Consider the following 15,384-nt stretch of genomic DNA (forward strand, 5'->3'; position numbering starts at 1 on the left):
TACATATTACTGGATGTCTAAATCATCGCTCCAGATGGATGTGTCAGAAGAGAAGTATCTAAGACGAACTCCACGAAAATTCCGCCTAAAAGATCCCTAATAAGTGAGATTATTTTGAAGCAGAGGTGGATAGTTTTTTGGCTTTTGCAAAAGTGACAAAAGGAAGTGCAGCCAAAGTGGTTGTCATTTTAAAGGGATTTTTAAGAGATTTTTAACATGGAATAATTCATTAGCAGTGTGTGTGTGTGGTTGGTGGGGGGGGGGGGGGGGGGGGTTGGGTACACGTTATAAAAACCTCTCATGAATCTCCCCCAATGACATAAACCTATAAAACAAATAAAGAAAAAAAACAGGGGTGTGCACTACTGTCTTCTGCATTGTGTCTTAGACACCCCCATACAACTTAGTGGGGATTCTGGGAGCCCTGTCCACGGCACCGAGGTCGGTCTGTGAAATCTCTACAGTGATCGCGGGTTGTGAGCCTCTAGGCCGCCGGCACACGTGACGTTTCTGGCCCATTTTTAAGCAGTACGTTAAAAAACACATCCGTTTTTGACTAATTTTACCAATTATCTTAATTAAAAAAATGGTCAAAAATGAATGCGTTTAACGGACTGCTTAAAAACGTCCCAAAAATGGGTTCAAAGAGCCACGTGTGTCGCTGGCCCAAAGCGAAGGCTCTGATCACATTTGCATCGTAAAAAGAAACTAGAATGAATTAAGGGTCTATCAGACCTACCCATCAGCTAACACCTTTGGCCACCTACTGACGAACTCCAAAACAGGTCATCTAGAATTTAGAAAGTGTCTTGTTTTGATGGGAAAATGTGTGCTGCCTATATTATTACTCTGCAACCAATTCTCCCAATGGTGCCTTCACCCCTAAAGACAATCTCAGTTGTATGGACAAACGCCAAGGAATCACTAATAAGTTGTTGTATTGGGGTTTTTTTTTTGTTTTTTTTTTAAATCTAGTTGGAATCCAGTTTACTCTTTTTTCCACTGGTTTTGGAACATACAGAATTACCAAATGCTGCGTCAACGCACCTTAAGTGTAGATTATACCACCCCTTTGGCTCAGACGTACAATTAATTGATTTGTCACCAATGGTTGTGTGATTTCTTATCGGACACCTCCGTTTGAAAATGGGCAGTATAAGCTGGTCCTTGAGAGGTTGTCTCAAGACTAAATGTTATCCCCACCAAAGCCAGGAAGTTGAACTATGCAGGCCGGGATCACCAGCAATCACAATAACAGGGGTCCACCTAATAAATGGGGCAGAAGATAGCATATGCCGCTATGGGACTTCCACAAACAGCGTGCGATACCCCTATTCTTGTGATCATCAGGGGGTCCCAGCTGTCCAGGACCCACACAGAGTATATGACTGGGTAACATTTGATCTAAGGGACAATCCCTTTAATGTATTCCACATGCAGTAAAAGTGATCTGTAGACCTTGTGTAAATAGGTCATCATATATTTTGCCAATAAATTAGTAAATACCAAAAAAGATAAAATTACAGAGTTTTTATCATTTAAATTTTCTTATTATGTGATAAGAGCCTCTGGCAGAGGAGAGAGACGCATTACCAGGGCAGGCCACAGTCATGGAGTTCATACTGTAATTCACACAGAGCGTCACCATGTGACACAATACAGAAGAATGGAATCTTGGAGAAACGACAATCAGGTAACCATAGCGACCGCGCCAACATATCTATCCCAGAAGTTCCATCTATAGGTCATGTGATTTCTCCCCCTACTGCTCCTGGTTGTGGGAGCTTCACACATACACTGGTACCCCCCCCCAGCATTTTAGACAGGGGAAGCCCCCCAATACTACTCTGTACGGCTCCCCACTAGTTGTCAGGCAGAACAGCCCCCCCTCCCCCATCCTAGTTGTCAGGCAGTACAGCTCTTCCCCCCCCCTCTAGTTGTCAGGCAGTACAGCTCTTCCCCCCCCCTCTAGTTGTCAGGCAGTACAGCTCTCCCCCCCCCCTCTAGTTGTCAGGCAGTACAGCTCTTCCCCCCCCCCCCTAGTTGTCAGGCAGTACAGCTCTTTCCCCCCCCCTCTAGTTGTCAGGCAGTACAGCTCTTTCCCCCCCCCCCTCTAGTTGTCAGGCAGTACAGCTCTTTCCCCCCCCCTCTAGTTGTCAGGCAGTACAGCTCTTTCCCCCCCCCCCCCTCTAGTTGTCAGGCAGTACAGCTCTTCCCCCCCCCCTCTAGTTGTCAGGCAGTACAGCTCATTCCCCCCCCCTCTAGTTGTCAGGCAGTACAGCTCTCCCCCCCCCCCCCTAGTTGTCAGGCAGTACAGCTCTTTCCCCCCCCCCTCTAGTTGTCAGGCAGTACAGCTCTTCCCCCCCCCCCCTCTAGTTGTCAGGCAGTACAGTTCTTCCCCCCCCCCTCTAGTTGTCAGGCAGTACAGCTCTCCCCCCCCCCCTCTAGTTGTCAGGCAGTACAGCTCTTCCCTCCCCCCCCCCTCTAGTTGTCAGGCAGTACAGCTCTTTCCCCCCCTCTAGTTGTCAGGCAGTACAGCTCTTTCCCCCCCTCTAGTTGTCAGGCACAGGCAGTACAGCTCTCCCCCCTCTAGTTGTCAGGCACAGGCAGTACAGCTCTCCCCCCTCTAGTTGTCAGGCACAGGCAGTACAGCTCTGCCCCCTCTAGTTGTCAGGCACAGGCAGTACAGCTCTGCCCCCTCTAGTTGTCAGGCACAGGCAGTACAGCTCTGCCCCCTCTAGTTGTCAGGCACAGGCAGTACAGCTCTGCCCCCTCTAGTTGTCAGGCACAGGCAGTACAGCTCTGCCCCCTCTAGTTGTCAGGCACAGGCAGTACAGCTCTGCCCCCTCTAGTTGTCAGGCACAGGCAGTACAGCTCTGCCCCCTCTAGTTGTCAGGCACAGGCAGTACAGCTCTGCCCCCTCTAGTTGTCAGGCACAGGCAGTACAGCTCTGCCCCCTCTAGTTGTCAGGCACAGGCAGTACAGCTCTGCCCCCTCTAGTTGTCAGGCACAGGCAGTACACCTCCCCCTCTAGTTGTCAGGCACAGGCAGTACACCTCCCCCTCTAGTTGTCAGGCACAGGCAGTACACCTCCCCCTCTAGTTGTCAGGCAGCAGTCTCCATCCCTGAGGCCGCGGCTCCACACCCAGTGCACGGAACCCAATGTATAACTGAAGCCAACAACAGAAACCAGTTGCTCATTGCAACCAATCAGCGCTCATCTCTTAGTTACGCCGCGCAGGTCGCGATATGAATGCGGCCGTGTGATTGGCTGCTGCGGTCGGCGCACAGGCGGCCGCCTTATTGTTGTGCGCTAGTAAACAGGCGGCCGGTGACTACGGGGAGCGGGCAGGGAGAGGAGCTGGGCGGGGCCGCCACCAGGAAACCCCGGGCACGAGCTGCGGCCTAGGCCTTGTCACCCAGCGGCGGCGGCAGCGAATCGTCCATCCCCCACCTTCCCCCGGGGGGAGCTGAGAACAGCGCAGCCTCCACCCAGGGAGCGGCGGCGCCATCAATCCCCACACCCGACCCGATACAAGCGCCCGGTACTCACCGGCTAGGGGTCTCAGCTGTCCGTGTCCCGAGCATTTCGAGCTGCCGGCGGGGGGCTCGCCTGACGGAGAGCGGGGAGCATCGTGTCCTTCCGGCTGCTCAGCTCTTCTTCCTGCTCCCAGAATCCTCCGCGGTCCCTCCCCTCCCCCAGTCCAGACTCTCCCCCTCTCCTCAGCGACATCTGCCCACACCCCCTGTGTCCTCCCCATCCACCGCAGCCGCATCCCTGGGCTGTATTCACACTGAGCGGCTGTAATATCGCAGAGAACAGTCTATATCTACACTGAGCGGCTGTGATACAGTGTAATATCCTATAGAACAGTCTATATCCTATACTGAGCGGCTGTAATACAGTGTAATATCCTGGAGACCAGTCTATATCCTACACTGAGCGGCTGTGATACAGTGTAATATCCCAGAGAACAGTCTATATCTACACTGAGCGCCTGTAATACAGTGTAATATCCCAGAGAACAGTCTATATCTTACCCTGAGCGGCTGTAATACAATGTAATATCCCAGAGAACAGTCTATATCTACACTGAGCGGCTGTGATACAATGTAATATCCCAGAGAACAGTCTATATCCTACACTGAGCGGCTGTAATACAGTGTAATATCCCAGAGAACAGTCTATATCCTACACTGAGCGGCTGTGATACAGTGTAATATCCCAGAGAACAGTCTATATCCTACACTGAGCGGCTGTGATACAGTGTAATATCCTATAGAACAGTCTATATTTACACTGAGCGGCTGTAATACAGTGTAATATCCCAGAGAACAGTCTATATCTTACCCTGAGCGGCTGTAATACAGTGTAATATCCCAGAGAACAGTCTATATTTACACTGAGCGGTTGTAATACAGTGTAATATCCCGGAGAACAGTCTATATTTATACTGAGCGGCTGTAATACAGTGTAATATCCCAGAGAACAGTCTATATCCTACACTGGCGGCTGTGATACAGTGTAATATCCCAGAGAACAGTCTATATCCTACACTGAGCGGCTGTAATACAGTGTAATATCCCAGAGAACAGTCTATATCTACACTGAGCGGCTGTGATACAGTGTAATATCCCAGAGAACAGTCTATATCCTACACTGAGCGGCTGTGATACAGTGTAATATCCCGGAGAACAGTCTATATTTATACTGAGCGGCTGTAATACAGTGTAATATCCCAGAGAACAGTCTATATCCTACACTGGCGGCTGTGATACAGTGTAATATCCCAGAGAACAGTCTATATCTACACTGAGCGGCTGTAATACAATGTAATATCCCAGAGAACAGTCTATATCTACACTGAGCGGCTGTGATACAATGTAATATCCCAGAGAACCGTCTATATCCTACACTGAGCGGCTGTAATACAGTGTAATATCCAGGAGAACAGTCTATATCCTACACTGAGCGCCTGTAATACAGTGTAATATCCCAGAGAACAGTCTATATCTTACCATGAGCTACTGTAATACAGTGTAATATCCCAGAGAACAGTCTATATTTACACTGAGCGGCTATGATAAAGTGTAATATCCTATAGAACAGTCTATATCCTACACTGAGCGGCTGTAATACAGTGTAATATCCTGGAGACCAGTCTATATCCTACACTGAGCGGCTGTGATACAGTGTAATATCCCAGAGAACAGTCTATATCTTACCCTGAGCGGCTGTAATACAGTGTAATATCGCAGAGAACAGTCTATATCTTACCCTGAGCGGCTGTAATACAATGTAATATCCCAGAGAACAGTCTATATCTACACTGAGCGGCTGTAATACAATGTAATATCCCAGAGAACAGTCTATATCTACACTGAGCGGCTGTGATACAATGTAATATCCCAGAGAACAGTCTATATCCTACACTGAGCGGCTGTGATACAGTGTAATATCCTATAGAACAGTCTATATTTACACTGAGCGGCTGTAATACAGTGTAATATCCCAGAGAACAGTCTATATTTACACTGAGCGGCTGTAATACAGTGTAATATCCTATAGAACAGTCTATATCTACACTGAGCGGCTGTAATACAGTGTAATATCCCAGAGAACCGTCTATATCCTACACTGAGCGGCTGTAATACAGTGTAATATCCAGGAGAACAGTCTATATCCTACACTGAGCGCCTGTAATACAGTGTAATATCCCAGAGAACAGTCTATATCTTACCCTGAGCGGCTGTAATACAGTGTAATATCCCAGAGAACAGTCTATATTTACACTGAGCGGTTGTAATACAGTGTAATATCCCGGAGAACAGTCTATATTTATACTGAGCGGCTGTAATACAGTGTAATATCCCAGAGAACAGTCTATATCCTACACTGGCGGCTGTGATACAGTGTAATATCCCAGAGAACAGTCTATATCCTACACTGAGCGGCTGTAATACAGTGTAATATCCCAGAGAACAGTCTATATCTACACTGAGCGGCTGTGATACAGTGTAATATCCCTGAGAACAGTCTATATCCTACACTGAGCGGCTGTGATACAGGGTAATATCCCGGAGAACAGTCTATATTTATACTGAGCGGCTGTAATACAGTGTAATATCCCAGAGAACAGTCTATATCCTACACTGGCGGCTGTGATACAGTGTAATATCCCAGAGAACAGTCTATATCTACACTGAGCGGCTGTAATACAATGTAATATCCCAGAGAACAGTCTATATCTACACTGAGCGCCTGTAATACAGTGTAATATCCCAGAGTACAGTCTATGCTTCCTGACGATGCATCATTGCGAAACGCGCGTTGGGGTGTTCCTGTTGGCCCCCCTCTTCCTGCCTGCCTCTGTGCCGTTGACATTATGTCTCTAGGTGAGTGTGTCCTGGTTTTCGATTCATGGCATTAATACCGGATGGTACCTTCGGTTATATGCTTAGTCATCCTTACACATAGATGCACTACCCTTATATAGTATAGTCCTACTTTTTGGACTTAATATATTGTCTATTTACTATGTTAGGCGCACAATTGGAGGCATGGTAGGGTAACTGGGGGGCTTTAGGTTTTCTGTGTCTGTCCCACTTCCACCTGGGACACTTCATTTCTTGTTCCCCTTATATGTTCGACTTTCAGGAATCCCATCTGAAAGTGTTTGATCTTATTATTGTATGTGGTATGTATTTTGAATAAAGCTACGTGTTTTACATTTGTTAGCCCCGCCAATTCTTTTTGGGTTTCTTACAGTCTATATTTACACTGAGCGGCTGTAATACAGTGTAATATCGCTGAGAACAGTCTATATCTACACTGAGCAGCTATAGTACAGTGTAATATCCCAGAGAACAGTCTATATCTACACTGAGCGCCTGTAATACAGTGTAATATCCCAGAGAACAGTCTATATCTTACCCTGAGCGGCTGTAATACAGTGTAATATCCCAGAGAACAGTCTATATCTACACTGAGCGGCTGTAATACAGTGTAATATCCTGGAGAACAGTCTATATCTACACTGAGTGGCTGTAATACAGTGTAATATCCTATAGAACAGTCTATATCTACACTGAGCGGCTGTAATACAGTGTAATATCCCGGAGAATAGTCTATATCCTACACTGAGCGGCTGTAAAACAGTGTAATATCCCAGAGAACAGTCTATATCCTACACTGAGCAGCTGTAATACAGTGTAATATCCCAGAGAACAGTCTATATCTACACTGAGCGGCTGTAATACAGTGTTATATCCAGGAGAACAGTCTATATCTTACCCTGAGCGGCTGTAATACAGTGTAATATCCCAGAGTACAGTCTATATTTACACTGAGCGGCTGTAATACAGTGTAATATCGCTGAGAACAGTCTATATCTACACTGAGCGGCTGTAATACAGTGTAATATCCTATAGAACAGTCTATATCCTACACTGAGCGGCTGTAATACAGTGTAATATCCCAGAGAACAGTCTATATCTTACCCTGAGCGGCTGTAATACAGTGTAATATCCCAGAGAACCGTCTATATCTACACTGAGCGGCTGTAATACAGTGTAATATCCTATAGAACAGTCTATATCCTACACTGAGCGGCTGTGATACAGTGTAATATCCCAGAGAACAGTCTATATCCTACACTGAGCGGGTGTAATACAGTGTAATATCCCAGAGAACAGTCTATATCCTACACTGAGCGGCTGTAATACAGTGTAATATCCCGGAGAACAGTCTATATCCTACACTGAGCGGCTGTATTACAGTGTAATATCCCGGAGAACAGTCTATATCCTACACTGAGCGGCTGTAATACTGTGTAATATCCTGTATTACAATAGTAAAAAAATAAAAAAAAAAAGGAAAAAATAAATAAAAAAAAGTTTTAATCCGCTTAAAATTATAAACGTGTTAGCTTTTGCCGCATCCCAAAAGGTCATAAAGTCCAAAAAGGTGTAGAAATGAAAACGTCAGCTCGTCATGCAAAAAATGACACTTTACACAGCTCCATACAATGAAAAAGTTATTAGTGTCAGAATATGGCAAAATGAAGATACGTGTTTCATACAAAAAGGTTTCATTTTTAAAAATCTATTAAAATTGTATCGTTTCGACCAAAAGGAGACCCGTCATTTAGAGCTTATAATGAAAGTGATAAAAACAGAGACCAAAAGAAACTGTTGCAAATAACTTTTTTCATCAATTTCACTGCATGTGGAATTTTTTTCCCAGTAAACGGCATGGGATATTAAATACTGTCACTATGAAGTACAATATGTTATGAAAAAAACAGCCTTATAATGCTCTCTTCACGTAAAAATAAAGAAGTTACCGTATATACTTGAGTATAAACCGATTTTTTCAGCACAAATTTTGTGTTGAAAATACCCCACTCGGCTTATACTGTCAGGATCATGGGTAGTGGCTCCTCTGTACCGCTGCGGATGATGACGTAAGCCGACACCTGGGACCAGAATGTAAGTGGTACCCGGTTTTTACCAGAGCCCGCCGCAAAGCAGGTTGGACTTTCTGCGACGTGGTACCACCAGGTCGTTCCACAGGTGCGACTTTGTCTGCGGTGGCAAGGAGAGGTACACAGACGTTAGGCACAATCGTAGTTGGGGACAGGCAGGAGGTCAGGACGGGCAGCACGGAATCAGAGTCAGGGATGAAGCGACAGGTTGGGGCAGGTGGAACAGGATCAGAGTCAAATAAGGAACCGGGGTCACAGCAGGAAATCACACCAAGAACAAGCTTTTTCAACGACACTGGGCAGGGTGTGCAGGGAGAGTCTGGGATATAAAGGATTCTTTGAACTGGGCAGCGCCAATTAACGGTGCACTGGCCCTTTAAATTTTCTGAAGCTAGCCCGCGGGCTTCAGCGAGGGGCACCCGTGACCTGAGAGCCCGTGACCCGAGAGCACCCGTGACAATACTTGGGTATATAAAAAAAAATGAGTACTCACCATTCCGATGCCCCAGGCAGCTATATACTACACAGGGCTGGATATATACTACACGGATATATACTATACTATATACTAAAGGAGGCTGGCTGGCTATATACTAAAGGGGGCTAGCTATATACTAAAGGGAGCTGTTTATATACTACAGGGGACTGGCTGGCTATATACTATAGGGGCTGGCTATATACTACTGGGGGCTGGCTGTATACTACATTGGGAAGGCTAGCAATATACTACAGGGTCTGGCTATATGCTACAGGGGGCTGGCAATATGCTACAGGGGGCTGGCTGTATACTACAGGGGGAAGGCTGGATATATACTACAGGGGGAAGGCTGGATATATAATACAGGGGGCTGGCTATATACTACAGGGGCTGGCAGGCTATATACTACAGGGGGAAGGCTGGCTATATACTATAGGGGGCTGGCTGGCTATATATCTACAGGCGGCTAGCTATATACTAAAGGAGACTGGCTGGCTATATACTAAAGGGGGCTGGCTGCCTATATACTACATGGGGCTGGCTATATACTACAAGGGGCTAGCTGGCTATATATCTAGAGGGGGCTGGCTGGTTATATACTACAGGGGCTGGCTATATACTACAGGGGGCTAGCTATATACTACTGGGGGCTGGCTGAATATATACTACAGGGGGCTAGCTATATACTGCTGGGGGCTGGCTATATACCACTGGGGGCTGGCTGTCGATATACTAAAGGGGGCCAGCTATATATTACAGTGGGCTGGCTATATACTATAGGGGGCTTGCTGGAAATATACTCGGCTTATACTCTAGTATATATGATATAAGGATGGAAGCAAAAAAATGGAAATGCAAAAACAAAAAAGGGTATCAGTGGGACGGGGTTAAGAAAAAGTATATGTCAATATTTATTATTATCAACTACACTATTGATTTCTGAAATATAAAGAAAATGACTTCCAAGATTCAGCTCTGCAGGTCACTTTCCGCGAGAAATCCACATTGGGCCACATATATTAAAGCGTTTGCACCATTTTTTGTCTGACTTTGCAATGAAAAGTACATGCAAACTACTAACACATGTACAATGAAACGTTTGCAACACATTGCGTCGCAGATGTGTTGCTGCTTAGTCTCCTCTACATTTATCATTGACCTCCTCAACAATTTTGCTGCATGGCAAAAAATGGTGCACCCTTCCAGAGCAGTGCAGGGGGTGCCAGGTTCATGAAGACCATGCCCCAGGCAGGCAGCTGCACACACTGTAGTACACTTTGTCTTTTCAGTGCAATGCCAGACAGAAAACTGGTGCAAACACCTAGATAATGTGGGCCAATATGAACACTCTTGAAGTATGAAAAATTAGAAACAAGATACCATATACACCAATATAAGCCAAGTTTTTCAGCACAAATTTTTATAGACTCGGCTTATACTTGAGTCTATAAAAAATTAACACTGTACTCACTTTTCTGACAACCCCGCAGGTTCTCTTCTTGCTTCCAATGCCCCGGTGCCTTTTCAGGTCGTTCAGCTTTGGGTCCCCTCGCGATGTCGGCGGCTCACAAGCAATGCGGCTGACGTCATTGTGTGTGCTGGCTGTATGCGAGGAGCTGAAGAGGAGTGGAACAACCCGAGTACAGGCGGTCCCCTACTTAAGAACACTCGACTTACATACGACCCATAGTTACAAACGGACCTCTGGATATTGGTAATTTATTGTACTTTAGTCCTAAGCTACAATGATCAGCTGAAACAGTTATCACAGGTGCCTGTAATGAAGCTTTAGTGGTAATCCTGGTTCTTATGACAACCCAACATTTTTAAAAACCAATTGTCACAGAGACCAAAAAAGTTCTGGCTGGGATTACAATGATAAAATATACAGTTCCGACTTACATACAAACTCAACTTAAGAACAAACCTACAGACCCTATCTTGGATGTAACCCGGGGACTGCCTGTACAGTGTTAATTTTTTTTTTTATTAAAAGCTTGGCATACTTGGGACAGGAGCTGGTTGGCTATATACTGGGGGTGCTGGCTGGCTATATACTACAGGGGCTGGCATGCTATATACTGGGAGGGGGGCAGGGGCTGGCAGGCTATATACTGGGGGTGCTGGCTGGCTATATACTACAGGGCCTGGCATGCTATTTACTGGGGGAAGGGGCTTGCAGGCTATATACTGGGGGTGCTGGCTGGCTATATACTACAGGGCCTGGCATGCTATATACTGGGGGGAAGGGGCTGGCAGGCTATATACTGGGGTGCTGGCTGGCTTTATAATGCAGGGGCAGGCAGGCTATATACTGGAAGGCAGGGGTTGGCAGGCTATATACTGCAGGGCTGGCAGGCTATATACTGGGGGCAGGGGCTGGCAGGATATATACTGCAGGGGCTGGCAGGCTATATACTGGTGGGCAGGGGCGGGCAGGCTATTTACTGCAGGGGCTGGCAGGCTATATACTGCGGGGGCAGGGTCTGGCAGGCTATATACTGGGGATCAGGCACTGCTGGTAGGCTATATACTGGGGGGCAGGGGCTGGCAGGCTATATACTGGGGTGGCAGGGGCTGGCAGGCTATATACTGGGGGGGGCAGGGGCTGGGAGGCTATATACTGGGGAGCAGGCGCTGCTGGCAGGCTATATACTGGGGGCAGGGGCTGGTAGGCTATATACGGGGGGGGGCAGGGGCTGGCAGGCTATATACTGGGGGGTAGGGGCTGGTCAGCTTTATAATGGCTGGAGGCTGGGACCAATGCATTTCCCACCCTAGGCTTATACTGGAGTCAATAGGTTTTTCCATTTTTTGTTAAAATTAGGTACCTCGCTTATACTCAGGTCGGCTTATACTCGAGTGTATATGGTACTCTTTTTTTTTTCTCAAGGTTCAGCAAGTCTAAATGATTATAAAGGGAATATGTCAGTACAAATTTACATAATTAACCACTACCGGTATGTTGTTCAGCAGCTGAATATCATCGACATCGTCTTTCTTTCATGACCCAGTGTTATCAAAAAAATCAATTTTGACATGTAATTTGACAGTATAAAGTCAGGGAGGCGGAGACTTTAACACTGAAGTCAAGTTTTCTTCACTTCCGAATGCCCTCTTCACTGTAATTGATGGTCCTACATCAGACAGACAGACACATCACTAACCAGATCTATGTATCTGTGTATGTAAGTGCATTGTCTTGCGACACAAATTAAATCTTACACACAATAGGAAAAAGAAAAGTCAGCTCACCTGCATTGACGCATAGCAATTTAGAAAAGAGTTTGTCCGTGCGACGAATCACCTGGGCTTCTCAGGTAGTACAAATACATGGATTGTGGAAAAAGATCCCGCTGCAGACGTACTCTTTAAAATTCAATACAGTATTTTATTCCAAAAATTGTTAAAATCCATACAGGCATAAATATCTTCGCAAGGCACAGCCTACGCATTTCAATATAGTCTTACTCATGGCTTCATCTTAAATCCTGCGCTCTGTCCAAATCGGTTGCATTGTCTGACGGCCCGCCCCCTGATTTCTGTTGCATGGAAGCACACAATCCCCAGTTAAATACCTGTCCCAGCGGCGCAAATCCCGAAAATTTTGACTATCTGACGAAAGTGTGATCCGCAGACCCTTAGTAAAGAAGCCCCATTGTCTTACCATACTACTGTGTGTAACTACAAAGTGTTATTATTGTGCAAGGATAAAGAAGCCTCTTACTGTGACTGTTCATAAAATAGTTTTATTTTGGGGCCCCCTGCCAACACATGGGGCCAGATTTACTTACCCGGTCCTGTCGCGATCTCCCGGCGCACTGCCGGGATTCACTAAGGTCGTGCACCCCATATCCAGCAGGTGTCGCTGCTGCGCTGAGGTCCGCTGGAGTTCACCTTCTTCTGCCCGGTGCATATAAGTGCGTGTCAAGCAACACAAATTCTTTTTTAAATACCCGAATCCGTCGGGTTTTCTGATGGCCACGCCCCCGATTTCCGACGCGTGAAAGCCGGCGTCGATGCGCTGAAATCTTATCGCGTGCGCCAAAATCTTGCGCCAATTCAGGGAAAAAACGGCGCAAATATGTAATATTCGGGAAACCCGGCGATTTGGCCCCTTAGTAAATGAGCCCCATGATGTCAATTAAAAATGTCCTTAAAGGGGTATTCTCGTCTGGGCATTCACATTCAGTTTCATTCATCTGTCATATATAAACATTTCTTCAATTAGATGTTATTAAAAAAAAATGTTCCTGTGTAAAGATAAGTTCCCATAAATGTAGTCATGTTGTCCCTTAGAAACGGATACGGCCACCTCTGCTGGAGGGATTGCACAAATAAACAAAAAGTTTTTGTATATGAAATATCCGGGATTTACCGTATGTCCCGTAGCCGTCCTGTGGTAATGATAGCTGAATCCTGGCGGTCAGGCAGGGCTCTATAGCACATGTCTGGCCACTGCTCCCATAATGTGAGGTGGTCGTATCTGAGGAAGCTATCTGGTTTCTAAGGGAGAACATCGCTATGTTTATGGGAAATTATCTTCACACAGAAACATTTTTTTTAATAACATCCAATTGAAGAAATGTTTATATATGGAAGATTAATGAAACTGAATGTGAATGCCCAGACGAGAATACCCCTTTAAGTTTATAAAACCAGTTTACATCTCAATTTATAGTTGATTTTCTTGACTAAACCATGAAAGGAACAAAAACTAGAAGGTGTTACACTGTTTGACAATATTTAGGTAGTGGTTTATTATGTTAATTGCTGATGACAGGTTCCCTTTAAAGGGAACCTACCACCACGAATCTACCTATAAAGGTAGAACGGGTGGTAGGTGGATGTATGGGACGTGAGGATAGCCCTTTTTAGAGCTAATCCTCACGTCCCCGCTAGCATACCATAAACTTTATTGCCCTAATATGTTAATTTAATTAAGCGGCTACCGGGGCGTGGAGTAGCCGGACACGAGGCTACACGGCGCGGCTACTCCACGCCCCAGTAGCTGCTTTCCCCCGCCTACCCTGTGATCTTCGGCGCGCAGCTCCTGGCAGCTGCGCGCCCTCGTCCGAGAAGCCGGAGTTCTGCGCATGCGCAGTAACTCCGGCCAAGATGCGCGATCTCGGGAACGAGGCCGGAGTTACTGCGCATGCGCAGAACTCTGGCTTCTCGGACGAGGGCGCGCAGCTGCCAGGAGCTGCGCGCCGAAGATCACAGGGTAGGCGGGGGAAAGCAGCTACTGGGGCGTGGAGTAGCCGCGCCGTGTAGCCTCGTGTCCGGCTACTCCACGCCCCGGTAGCCGCTTAATTAAATTAACATATTAGGGCAATAAAGTTTATGGTATGCTAGCGGGGACGTGAGGATTAGCTCTAAAAAGGGCTATCCTCACGTCCCATACATCCACCTACCACCCGATCTACCTTTATAGGTAGATTCGTGGTGGTAGGTTCCCTTTAAAGTATCAAATTTTGTTAATGTTTGTCATTAGCTACCATCAATGTTGTCTACTTTAGGGTTACTCAGTATCTGATAGCAGTATGACAGGGATTAGTACAGTTGGGTACTTTTATATACTTTTATATATTTTTTACACCCTGTAACAACAAGTGACAGATCTATACATCATGTTGTCATCAAGGATGTATTAAGAATTATGATGAGTGAACTAGTTAAAATTCTGGTTCGGCCAATTTTGGCAGCCGGCAGTGCTGGGTGCCACCATTTTGGGGTTGGTCATCATTCCCAAGCCTATTCCCCAAAATGGGCCCAGCAGATGAGCACCAGTTGAGATTATATTTGTTATCCATGACCTCCTACCTCCTAAAATTAACTTTTATAATAAGCTTATGAGCCAAAAGGGCTCTGGGTGGCAGAACCCAAGCACTTCCGAGCTGTAGCTTCACAGGCTGTTACACGGTGCAGGAGCACTTCACCCTCCCACCGTGAGAAATTACAGCAGGCAGAGGGAGGGGAAAAGAAGCAGGACGGAGAAGTCTGTGATGCTACAGCACAGAGGGCTCTGGTAACGTCCTCCAGAACCCTTGTGCCTCATTGGCATAATTTTCAACATTGATTTTTAGAAGGAAGGAGGCCATGGATAACAAATATAAGAAGATTATCACAGTGCCTGGAACTATGAGTAATGTCCCTGGTTTATCATGATGGATTTTGATGCCATTAAGAAGTACTTAATGTTAAGCAAAAAACAAGCCCTCATATTGCTCTGTACACAGATAAATAAAATAGTTCTAACTTTTGAAAGGAGGGAAGCAAAAAAACTGAATGAAATGATGTTATTGTGTGTAGTAGCAGCACAGCCTCCATATCAGCGCTTATTAGATAAGTCTTGTGGACTGTTATCATGGAAGTGAGAGGATGAATGCTGCCATTGTTCACCCCTGGTCCCATGACGGA

At 46.1% G+C, this 15,384-nt stretch overlaps 1 protein-coding gene across 4 annotated transcripts in view; it reads right to left on the reverse strand.

Moving 5' to 3' along the window:
- RC3H1 (ring finger and CCCH-type domains 1) overlaps positions 1-3,696 on the reverse strand; it is a 39,447-nt gene extending 35,751 nt beyond the window's left edge. For 3 of the 4 annotated variants that reach the window (XM_072128914.1, XM_072128913.1, XM_072128911.1), the window contains exon 1: positions 3,554-3,696. The gene's annotated coding sequence lies outside the window, so the exon portion shown is untranslated. The remainder of the gene's footprint in view (positions 1-3,553) is intronic. The other variant, XM_072128915.1, reaches the window with a different exon arrangement.
- Between the last annotated feature and the right edge of the window lie 11,688 nt (positions 3,697-15,384).

This window comes from Engystomops pustulosus, chromosome 10 (genome assembly GCF_040894005.1).
Source record: "Engystomops pustulosus chromosome 10, aEngPut4.maternal, whole genome shotgun sequence".
NCBI classification, from domain to species: Eukaryota; Metazoa; Chordata; class Amphibia; order Anura; family Leptodactylidae; genus Engystomops; species Engystomops pustulosus.